The sequence below is a fragment of the Silene latifolia genome, chromosome 9 (assembly GCF_048544455.1).
Source record: "Silene latifolia isolate original U9 population chromosome 9, ASM4854445v1, whole genome shotgun sequence".
Lineage (NCBI taxonomy): Eukaryota > Viridiplantae > Streptophyta > Magnoliopsida > Caryophyllales > Caryophyllaceae > Silene > Silene latifolia.
The window spans coordinates 53,409,117-53,422,217 of record NC_133534.1 but is presented as its reverse complement, the minus strand read 5'-3'; the positions used below and the strand labels follow the sequence as shown (position 1 = coordinate 53,422,217).

General features: G+C 34.2%; 2 long non-coding RNA genes across 2 annotated transcripts in view; both read right to left on the bottom strand.

The window, feature by feature from the left end:
- Positions 1–1,634: 1,634 nt before the first annotated feature.
- On the bottom strand, positions 1,635–2,182 carry LOC141602689 (uncharacterized). Its single transcript, XR_012524613.1, has 3 exons — positions 2,003–2,182; positions 1,790–1,897; positions 1,635–1,687 (listed from the first exon to the last, which is right to left on the bottom strand). It is a non-coding gene; the product is annotated as an uncharacterized LOC141602689 (long non-coding RNA).
- A 3,415-nt stretch (positions 2,183–5,597) lies between these two features.
- Positions 5,598–13,101, bottom strand: part of LOC141602688 (uncharacterized) — a 106,962-nt gene continuing 99,458 nt past the window's right edge. The window contains exons 2-3 of the long non-coding RNA XR_012524612.1: positions 5,781–5,987; positions 5,598–5,689 (exon numbers count right to left, since the gene is read on the bottom strand). This is a non-coding gene — a long non-coding RNA (uncharacterized LOC141602688). The remainder of the gene's footprint in view (positions 5,690–5,780; positions 5,988–13,101) is intronic.

Sequence of the window (13,101 nt, the reverse complement as noted above, 5' to 3'; positions counted from 1 at the left end):
TAGGGTTTCTGCCTCAAAATTTCATCTGTTATCATCAAGAAGCAATAAACTCAAAATTCCATCGTTCATCATCCGTGATTTTAAAGGTAAGATGTTTTCCCTATCTTTTGGGTTTAATTTATTGTTATTGATGGTGTTTTTATATTTTATTATGCTTTAATTTAGCAAAGTTGCAATCTTTTAAGTTCAAATCATAGATCCTTTGCTATTTTCACTACAAAACATAGGAAAGAAGACGGTTGAAAACCATTCTCATATGATGAACGGAATCGTGCTCCCACTGGCCGTTCTCTTTTCCTAAGACGGTTTCTGATATTTTAACCATGCTCTTTAGCTAACTTAAATAGGATGGTTCAATTTATAACCGTCTTCTTTTGTACACCCTTTTAGAGCGGTTAACTATGAAACCGTGCTCCTTTCTCGTTCTCTTTCTACCACTCCAACCGTTCTCTTTATTAAAACTTCCCGCGTTCCAATTTTTACCAACGGCTATATTTTTAACCTAATAGAGCCCGGATGTTAATGAACCGACGTCTTTGTACCTGTTAATTTTTTTTAATATACAAAATTTTATTTTAATCTACCCAGGTATATAGCTTACAATAATGGCTAAATCCTGCAATATGTTATACCAAAAAAATCTCCAAATACTCCATTAACGTCAACATGCACCTTCGATCCACAAATTATAGCTAGCACAAGTTTTCAATAAGCGTACATAAATGTATGTAAGTTGATCAATATTCTCTTACGACACAAGTAAAGCAAACAAAAAACTACTTAAGCTAATTAAACTTCATGATCGCTTATCTTCGGCTTAAATTGTAGTGCAAAGTTAGCCCATATATCCCTCACTTCATCAATTTGTTCAAATGCATATGTCTTGGGAGCTTTAAGCATGAACTGAAAACGTATTTACAAAAATATTGTTAGGAAAATTCTATGCATGACGTCTAAATGAAAGTAAACAAATAGATTGTAACAATTTAAATAAAGAAACAAAAACATACATTCAGAATAATGCTAACATATCTTCCTCTGATGATCTCCAGCATGTATCGACAAATATAGTATCCACATAAGACACTACCTATGGGCTGCGTAGGGCACTAAAATAGAAGCTCATATTATAAATACATACACACTATACTTAATAAGAGAAACGGCCAAACAACCAATACACACTAGACTTAATAAGATTTGATAATGAAAATTCAGGGACCTTCAAAATCTCTCGCATAGACAAATTAGCTACAAGTATGTTAGGGTGACTAGACGCAACAAGGAAGCTACAAGGGTCGGGACTAATGAAGGTAATACATGTACTTCATGGTTAGAGGCTGCTGCTGCAAAGAGAGCAAAGGGAAGAGGCAGGGGAATAGGCACTTCATATAGGTCACATTCACCATATGGATTAGGTATATATTATGGTGGTCAAGGGGAGGTGATATACAAAGGTAGTATGATGGCTCCAGGTATTGTTATTAGTGACCCCAATTTTCTCGACAAATGACTCAGGCAAAACTAGTTATTGGTTTTATTAGGTGCTAGCTAAGAGAAACCATAACTTAAGTATGTTAAGACACTAAAGTATTGACACACAAGAAGTACCCTAATCGTTTTCCAAACAACCTCTTTGGCTTCATATTCAGCAAGTGGATTAATTGAGTTCCTTTTATCAAAGGCCCTGTATATATAGATAGGTTGATAAATTTATTCCGTTTTAGAAAATGAAATGATAATTTGAAGCATAATAGAAAAAAAAAGATTACATATACATTGAACATACTTAGAAATTGTATTCACGAAAAATTGACGAGGCTCCTCATATCCAGCAGGATCACACCAATAAACTATACTTTGAGCCGGATTGATCACACCCAACATCCAATGTTCACTATGAGTTATGGAGAAAAAAAAACAATTAAGATATCAACTTAATTGTGGGCAAAAAATAAGATAATCACCAATAATAATACTTTGAAAAGAAGTTTATATTTACCCCTCGACATATGGAGCAAATATAAGTTTCCGACCTCTACCACATCTAGTACATGTCATGGCCCTAGCAATATAATCGGATCGCTAATTTTCATCCTCGACACTTGAATACGGGGACAATGTATGTGGGCACAAGAATCCATATGAATTGGTATTTTGCATAGTCTCGGTAAGTTCACTCAAGTACCAACCACAATAAGAAAGTCAATGGAATGAAGAGAGTAAACAGTAAACTAATTACAAGAAACCAAACTGTTTGAGGTTTAGGGTATTAAGTTTCATAGAAGTGTTTAATTCATCCATGACTCCACACAAAATGTAATACCAAAACACTTCATGAATGATGAAACACTGGTGCTCTAGAGAAAGTAACCTAGAGCAACGTAAGTCTTCACAAAGATTATATTCTATGGCAAAGAGCTTTCAAACAGCATTCTACCTGATAGTAGAGTAGAAAGAATACTATCAAGTATATACAGAGAGGAAATCTTATAAAAAAGGAGTTGAAGGGAAAACATAAGAAAATACTTCATTCAAGGGATTCACTATATTTTACTTCTGATTCATTCAAGGAACATAAGAAAACATGTGATCAACGGAGTCGCTATATTTTTCTTCTGAGTCATTCAAACCACTTAACCACTTTTCCCTAAATGGAAATAAAGTCACTCTAAAAATATCAAAATACCCTTACAACCGTTCCACTACATTCACTCATCCACCTGCCTAAAAATAAGGCCAGACGACATTTTGAAGCCTTCTACATTCCGCTATCTTAAAAAAGGTGTCGTGTAGAGATTCCAATAAAAAAAGGACTAAGCAGTAGCAGAAACCCTAAAACTATAAAAGACTCCTGATAACAATGTACATTTTTCCCTTAGTGAAAAGCTAAATCTCGCAAGTTGCCAGAGCGGAAGATAAATTTTGGTTAGCTAAGTGTTACTATTAGAGATGCATACATGAACAAAATCAAATCAGATAAATTCCAACCATAGCTACATAATAGCTAGCTGAACTTTATGGCTACTTGAACCTAAACCATGTTCAAATACAGTCTTCAACATAACAAATCATTAACACATCTAATTAATTGTTTAGATGGGAAAAAAAAACAAGTCTTTGAACAACCAGTCAAATAAACATTAATTCCAAAGGGCTAGAAAACTTCCAACAACCACAAGTCAGCACAAAGATAAAGTCCATGCCGAGATCTCAGCACAAACAGAGAACCTTATAAAAAGAGTAATGTGAGAGGCACCAATCTCATCTTCATCCAACAAATGAACAAGCTCCTCATAACTAAGGTTGCAAATATGTTTATTGTGTAATATATGTTCATCAATCTCAACGTTGATCATTGTCCCGCTTGTCTTTAAAACCTGAGCCTCAGTTTCTAATAACTTCAAATCCATGGTCCTATGTTTTTGCTTAAACTCACGGCTAACTTTTATACCAAGGAAAGTGTTTGGCCGAATCAAGGGCGAAACCTTTTGAGGCTTGGACTTCATTGCTAATGCTTCTTCTCCTTGATAATTCTTTTCATATTTATTCAAATTAGCATAAATAAGTGGATACACGTCATAAATGTCAATGTATTTTATATTATTATAGTACATATATTAATTACCTTATCAGGACTATGAATATGACTTTGCGGTCACTGAACAAATGATCCCTTAGCATGAATCAATGTCATCATATCATCAATAGGCACGGGTAAATCAGCATTTTCCGACCCAGAATAGACCTCCATGATTGATACTTTTGTAAAACCATCACGAAGGGCGATGCCATGAACAGAAACAATTTCGTCCTTACTTGATAGGTATACCGATCCTGAAGCCACTATCTTTGGTGATTCCCTTGACAATGATAGTACACAAGCTTTCCAGACCTGAACATTTATGATAAAACATAATTTCAAACTACTTTCATTTACTTTGAAAATAGGGTCTTAAATGAAAAGCTTATAGAATAACCTGCTTTGGTGATGGGCCAGGAATCTTTGGAATAATGGTCTTGGGTGTACGATAAACCTCCTCTCGGAGTGTCTCCTCTTGGGGTGTCTCCTCTTGGGGTATCTCCTCTCGGAGTGGCAGTGATGACTCTTCGTTCTGTTGTAGTGATTGACTATGAGACCCTTAAATAGATGCAGAATTTCTCGATCCCTCGGTACTCATAGATACCCCCTTCATTAAATCATCTAATACTTCAGGACTTGGTTTCTCACCAGTTTACCAAAAATGCATCATCATCGCTTTCATCTTTTCTATGTCATCAATTTGCTTTTGAATGCAATTTATCCTCTCGTACAACTCTTCTCGTGTCGGCTTTCTTGGTCCCTACCCAAAATACTCAGTTATGCATATACCTTGAGGAACTCCTCGCACACGACCAGGATGCTCAGGCTTGCCTATCGCCCTAGCAAGTATGTCTTCCCGTCCTTCAGGCACAAATACACCAACCTCAACATCCTTTTCTAGTGCTTCCTACAAAAGAATAGGAATACATTTTCAAGTTTTTCTACCAACAAAAAGCAAGTTACCTGTTTTCAACATCAAAACTGCACACAGGAAGGTGAAAATTAGGGATCAGATCTGATATCCCATTCGCATCCACGAAAAGAAAAACTGACTAAGCTAGCAGCACCAACTCCCTAATTAACACAAACATGGAACTTTGGTAAAAAGTTACATCCAAGTAACGGTAGTATTTCTGACTGTACAACATCCTGAAATTGAGAGGCAGCACATTCTATACACCTACATCAAAATGCAAACCTAAAGACTCAGAATATGAAAACAAAACAGTAAATGTTCTGAAATAACACTGTACTTAATCGATTATTTGCTTCATAAACCATGTTTTATATGCATCAAACCATAAATCAACAAAATGAAAACAAAACAGTAAATGTTCCAACCCGAGCCTCAGTTTCTACAGTTATATAGCATGAATTTCCAGCCAATGATGTCTCTCATGAATTTTGAAGAGACATTGCACATTATAAAGACAAACAATAATTCTATAAACTGCAATTTCACACAATCAACAGTTAAGCAAACATCAGTTACACCATAGACAATATGTTTGTTTCGGCATTTTGAAGAAGCTCAAGTACATGTATTGCAATTTCAAAGAGATTGTTGATCAGAGTTTTTATGTAAATCAAGTACAAAAGTTTTTAAGGGACAGTGGTAGTGGAAGGTGTTCGGACAGTCTGGAGAGTTGACTGATGATTTTATGGCGCTGGGAGAAGCTAGTGTGATGGGCAACGAAGAGTTCGGATAACATAATCACAAAAAAGAGTTCGAATATGCAGTATAAATTCACTATAGTAACAATTAAAAAGATGCTAAATTGGAAACATCTTGAACTTACAATTTTCAAAGAGATTTCTTTAACATAATCAGTCATGTCCCCTTTGTCAGACTTGTGAGCCCTGAGCCAGGTTAAATATCGATCGACTTTTTCCACTTGTTTTCCCTTGGCAGCTAAATCTTTTTTCTAACAAAAACAATAGAGTTCATGATAATTAACGTCAAATTTTAACTTACAAGTTAGTATCAATATTAAACAAATACAAATAACTTATGACTTTAACTTGAAGCCCTCAATATCCTGCTCGAGAGCCATAGTATGTTCCTCTTCTTTTAGCAGCATTCTCCTTGTTCTTTGCACTTATTGCCTTATAAAATAAGTATATAGAAAGAAAATAGTTTCAGATACTATATTATCATAAAATAATTAATGTGTATTAAAAAAAGAGTAAATATTACCTTAAATGCTTCAGTAGAGTGAGATGACACAAACATGTTCCACTCCTCTTGCGTTATATTCTTATACAAGGATGGTGGTGTCATTTGGATAACTCCCGTCTCATCATACATCCACTCACGAACCAAGGTACATTTCCACTTTCTCCATAAATCAGCCAACTTGTGGAGACACCAATCGTGACACTCTTCAATGACATTGAAAGCACCCTAAAATATACAACAAACGATATTCATCAGCTCTTGATTTGGGTGTCTATAAATATAGATTCATTATGAGCACATCATTGAAATGAAGTAAAAATGGTATAATGAACATTTGAGGAGATAAAGTCACTGCTGCTTTAGACATTAGATCAGTTAGAGCAAAAGAAACACGCTCCAAATATTTATCAAAGTGAAAGGTCTCTGTTTTTTAAGCCTCCATGCCATGACCCTCAAACAAATGTCTAAGCTTCTACACTTTACCGAGTCTGTGAGCCTCTGCTTTTTAAAAAAATAATTCTGGTGTGTATTTGTTCTTTCACTTTGTGACTTATAATTTTGGTTTATTCATAGAGAAATTTGGTCCAGATGTCATGTGCATGTGTACAGATCAAGGACTTTTGCTTCCACGAGCAAACTTAACCTTTTGGCGGGAAGGAAAGGTAGTACGTGAACATAATGCCATGCTTCCAACAATTTCTTCCAAGGTCAGAACAACTACTTTTATTAATCTCATTTCCCTGTCAAATGTTATTTCCACCATCCTTCCAGAACTGTATAAGGTGTCTCTTGTAGTATATTATTAGATCCATATTTTTTGAAAGACACAACTAGGGGCCGAGAAATTATTATAACACAAGAATTCCTGATATCTAATACAGAAGTTATTATGCTAAACTACTCCAAATTTGTGTTGAAGCGTAAATTGTTCTGTAATGGCACTCGCATGTGAACATTAATATTTTTGCACGAAAATATGCTCATTTCTGAGCAAAGAGTATCAAGGCCAAGATTATATGTATTGATTTTCATGTGTTGAACTAATGGCGTGTATACCCTCCTCCTCCTCCTTAAATTGGGAAAAAAAACATACCGTGAGTTCACTCAGCATAAGGTCTAACGTCGGTTGATCCACCTCATCCCAAGAGTTCAGTGTGCAACTAACGTTCCCTCGAATAGTCACACCAATCCATGAACTAAACATAGATGCATATTTTCCTGTTGGCAACTTATCTTCTTTATCCCACTCAAGTTTAATGGGTTTTTAATCTTTAAGAGCTTTTGCAGTCATATCTAACACTGTTCGACTCCTGTGAGAATATCTCCTCTTCTTTCCGCTTGCCTCACCATCAGAGGGGTTCTTCCGACTTCGTTTACGTCTTTACGGGCCCATCACGTAACCTGAACATAATAAATAACAATCTCATTAAAATTGCTAAATTAAATAAATGATAGTACGTACTAGGTTAGACATCGTACTAGGTTAGGCTTTACGAGGGTAATGGTAGAATTGCAGGTAGGGCAACAATTCCATGAAACTATCAAATTCAAGGATGAGGTAGGGAGACTTATGGAGATATCAGTAGAATACGAATGGAAACTGATAATATGCTCCAAGTGTAAGGGTTATGGTCATGAGACAGCAATGCAGAAGAGTTAAATCTCAAGTCCAAAGGAAGCCAATGATCAAACAGATGAGGCAACCGGTTAAAAAGAATCAGTTGCAGGATAACCAACCAGCGGCTAATAACAGTCAGCGTATAGTGCCCATAGTTGAGGATGCTACTGCAGGGACACCAGCAGATAAGGGGGAGTCAAGGAGTAAGGAGATAATTACTCCTCAGAATCAAAATTTTCAATCTGTTAATAGTTCACAGGGAGTACAACAACCTACTTATAAGCAGATTCTGAATGGCAATAAGGTTCCTAAGGCAGGTATAAGGGTAGTAAGGAGTGAAAGTTTATAATTTGATGATGAATAGCCTTTTTAAATTCGGATTTTGGAATGTACGAGGCATGAATAACATAAATAAGCAACGTACAATTCTTCATCTTTTGAATAAGAATAAAGTAGGTTTGTTTGCCTTGCTTGAAACCAAGATCAAGCCAGGAGATAATAATAAAGTTATTAATAATTTTCATATGGATGGTGTATTACAACCAATTCCAGTCACCACAAAAGGGGAGAATATGGGTTGTCTGGAACCCCCAGCAATATAGCCTGAACTTCCTGGATTTTTCAGCTCAATTCATTCATTTGGAAGCTACACCCACAACTGATAATAGTCAGTTCTATATGACTTTCATTTATGCATTTAATAGCATCAGTGGAAAAGAGGAGCTGATAAGATTAGAGATGGATACAGCCTGATAAGGATTGTTAGACCTAAGGTGGAGTGGTCCCATTTGGTCTGGCATAATTGGGCAGTACCTAAACATAGGTTTATTGCCTGGTTAGTGTATATGAATGCTCTAAATACTAGACATAAGCTGAAGAGAATTGGGGTGAGTGACTCATCTCTGTGCTGCGTCTGTGAACAAGAGGATGAAACTGTGCAGCATTTGTTCTTTGACTGTGCTTATAGCAGGAGGGTGATGGGAGGGATAAGTGAATGGCTTCGCCTGAACATGGTTAGAATATACACCATGTAATGGGTCCTTAAATGCAGACTTTTCAGATTGAGGAAGAGAATGCTGAAAGCTGTGGTGAGTGCTTGTGTTATGGCATTTGGAAACAAAGGAATGAGTGTAGATTGGAATACAAAATCCATAGACCAGAATACATTGTTGCTGAAATCAGGAGAGTGATGAGTGTTAGGTGCCTGCATTTGACTAGGAATCCAGTCCACGCATCTGATGCTAATTGGCTAAGGAGAATCAGTACAGTCCATTGATATCTTAATCTTAAGATGAGAGGTGATTTGTATTGATCTATATCTTGCTATATAGCTCATATTTTGGTTAGAGTTTTTGATACCTGATGGGAGGAACTAAATGATGCTCTCATGAGCATTTCTTAAGTTCCCTATTTTGTAATTATTCTTCTTTATAATATACTAGGTAGTATCCCGCGCTTCGCGCTGCCTGTTTTAAAATTTTATTATTATAATTGAAGAAAAATAACATAATTTATATATGACCTTTAATATTTTTAACTATAAATAAAAATAAATCAATTTTTCTCAAATTTAATTTTTTAGGTTTAACTTCAATGTTTTAAAATAAAGTACATACCGTTTTAATTAAAACTAATAAGTGATAATCAATTATGCATGATCAATTTTTATAAATTATTTTATGACTGATCAAATATCATATTAATTAAAATAAAATTTATTCGAATAATGCAACAATCAACATTGAGTTCTCAAATTATATCATTTCACTATACGCTATGTTCTAAATCAATTAATATTTGTTCAAAATAATGTGAATATAATTTTATATAATTTTTAGTTTTTTATGTATAACGTGTGATATTTATGTATCAAACCTATATAATTCAAACTCAACTTATTCAAATGTTTTCATTGTGTCTTACACGTGTTATGTGTCAAACATATATATAAGAATTGCACCTTTTGTATTTTTAAACAACTATATATAAATGATATTTAAGAGTTTACCTGTAAATAAAATAGGTTAAACTTTCTTAAATAATATTTTTTGAGTATTTAGAAGATAACATATAAAATATTTAACTAAAAGTAATATTTAGCTAGTCACGATTAATATTTATACTCGACGTATACATATTTTAATTGAATATATTAAAGAAAAATATAACGTTTTTTCTACTTTTTCATGTCGTTTATAATGCTATATTATTTTATAATCATTACTTTTGTTTTGATTATTAAATGCACTCGCGATCACTGTGTACATACATACTCGTTATCACACTATTTAAACCTATCAAAATCTCACATATATTCAGTTTTTCGCAATATATGTTTTTTCATTCCCACTTAAAAACTTATGTTTTAGTAGTTTTTTAAGTTATGTTTTTAAGAAATACAATGACTCTTCCAAATATATTTTTCTTAAGATTTAATGGTTTAAGTTTTATAACTTTCTCAAAATATCTTTTTACGTAAACATAAAACATTATGAGACACTGACTTTAATCATCTCTACAAATAAAAATATTTCAATAAATATAATGAAAATTATACTCAATTTGAAGCATTTTTAGCAATGAACGTATTTATTCACGTTTTAGAATTTATATCAAAATAATTTTTTAATAAATTTAGTATCAAATCACCATAATTATTTAATTTAATTTTATGATAAAATTTATTAAATTATAATATATTTTGCTGAGATTTATACAACATTTATTATGTTTATATTTAATGTTCAGCTGTAATTAATACTTGTATTTAATGCTAGGTTGACACGTGGCGCATCCACATCATTTCAACCCAGTTTTATATATATATATATATATAAGATCTTACATTTTAGCAAAAAATAAAATAAAATAAATGATAGTACATATATGTTAGGTTCATATACCTATTATTAGACTCCTCTAATAGTGAACTAATTAGCTTGTTAATTATTTGTTCTTTAGATCTAGTGCATGCATAACAAAATAAGAGATTTATAAGAAAAACAATGTTACTTACATTGATTATTGGTTCGAAAATATGGGCACAAGTAAGGTCACCTTCCTTCACTTGTTCTTGAGCTTAATATGATGGATGATCCTTCTAAGACTCCAAGTATAGAAGACACTCCAATAAGTTGCATCCAAGATTAATCCCAAAAATTCCTACTAATATTAACTAGATATGTAGTAGAAATTTTACCTTAATATTACTAATATTTCTATTATTACTACCTCTAGTAATAGTTGGAGAGTATTAGTATTTTAGAGTGCTTTTATGATTTTGCATGTGAGGAAAGATGAAGTGAAAACAAGCAAAAACAAGTAGAAAAAATTGAGCAACAAATGCACTATTTGAAGAGCACAAAACCGGTGGGTTTGATGCATGGGGGGAATCTTTTCCTTTTGTTTTTACTTATTTGTTTAGTGTAGGTAGAGTAGTGTAAGAATTAGCATGATTAAAGTTTATGTGATATGTCACTATCACACTCTAACCAAAATAAACAAAAGACAAAAGGAGCATCTTTTGCTCTCTCTTTTGGCCGGAATTATGGAACCATTTTGGTCCATTTTTGCCTTTTGTCATTTGTCCCACAAATGCTTATAAGTCATATGTTTAACTATCTTACATAATTAATTATTAATATAATCATTTTACACTTAAATATTACAATTAATAATATAATATTCACTCCACTTTTTGAGTAGTATACTACCATTATATCAACATATAATGGGTCCTATAATTAATAGTTATTTAAAATTACAACTTCTTGTAACTTTAAATAACTAATTACCTATACCTCAAAACATATATAAAACCTCAACTAATTTAGTAATTTAACACTTAATTACTAAATTAAATCTTATTTAATCATATTACAATAAGATGTGAAATCGCACTCCCATAATTAAGCAATTAATCAATCTGTATCGCATACAATTAATTAAACATCTATTTGGGCCTCATCCTATAGGTGTGACCTAAAAGGATCAACTGACCACCACCGTCATACGACAGTAATGTCAAACTCTAGTTAGCCAATCATTACCGATTAATGACGATCAGTTGACTATATAAAGAATCATCCCTCACATATTCTTAGTATGTGAATTAATTATGATATTAAATCATGTGATCGCACTATTGTTGAGGGCACATTTTCCAACAATCTCCCACTTGTCCGAGACAAGTCTGCGTTACCAATTCTCTTGTCCTATTACAATCTCCCACTCAATGCAAGATGTCTTGCAGGTCGTACTTACACTTGATCATATCTTGAGTGGTTTCCTCGATCTGGACAGTAACTGTCTGACCGGAATTATGTGCCATAGATACCTTCCGAGCGTGACCGTGCATTTCCAGTTAACTACTCCTCGAGTGGCCTTAAGATTTCAAACAACCCTGACAGGGGTGGAAAACGCATACCGCACTATTCCCTTTGTTCAGCCACCGTTCATCATAACCCAAAATATACCCAGTTTGACCTCATTTACGAAATCGCACAGTATATATATCAAAGCTAATCAGAAATTTGTGCCAACTTGGGCGAATAGTCTCTAGTCAAAAGAATTGACTCATAAGAATACTATAGTAGCTCTTGCCACGACCAGGCTTTGTGAATGACCAGAACTCTATAAGCGGTCACTGTCCGACAGAGTATCCCATACATTCTACCTATGTGATCGACTAGTCATCCCATATGACTCTATGGCACTTGAACTTGCCATCAATCACATCACACTCTAGTCACTTCGAGATGTCACCTTATATCAGTAACTAGGGGCGAATACCATATTAATCCAGTTCACTTTGATGGGGTTCAATTTTTCTCTACAACCCATTTGGATAGAACAAGGTTATAAATAAACGAGTTTGTATAAATAAACTCAAACGACAAATGTGATTAGCATATATGAACCAAAAACTCAGATTTTTCATCTCATATCTCATAATTTAATACAAATTTGGCAAACGCCTTAGACCCATGGATACAACATGATGGTCATGCTTTGTTTGCGATAAAGGTTTGGTCAATGGATCAGCTATGTTGTCATCTGTTCCAACCTTACAAATCGCTACTTCCTTTCTTTCAATGAAATCCCTGATTACATGAAATTTTCTAAGTACGTGTCTAGACTTATTGCTAGACTTGGGTTCTTTAGCTTGAAAGATCGCCCCACTATTGTCACAGAAGATCGTGATAGGATCTTTGGTGGTGGGAACTACCTTTAGCCCTTCTATGAAATGCCTAATCCACACGGCTTCCTTGGCAGCTTCTGATGCTGCAACGTACTCAGCCTCCGTAGTAGAATCCGCAATCACAGCTTCTTTGAAACTTCTCCAGCTTATGGCACCACCATTGAGCATGTATATAAATCAAGCCTGGCATTTAATATTATCTCTATCTGTTTGAAAGCTCGAGTCTGTGTAACCCTTAACACATAACTCGGAGTCACCTCCAAACACTAAGATAGAATCCTTAGTCCTTCGCAAGTACTTAAGGATATTCTTCACAGCTATCCAGTGACTCTCACCTGGATTCTCTTGATATCTACTAGTCATGCTTAAAGCATATGAGACATCCGGACGAGTGCATATCATGGCATACATGATTGATCCAACAGCGGAAGCATAAGGAATCAACTTCATGCGTTTAACATCATCGGGTTTGGAAGGAGATTGAGACTTGCTTAAAATGATTCCACTACCCATAGGAATTA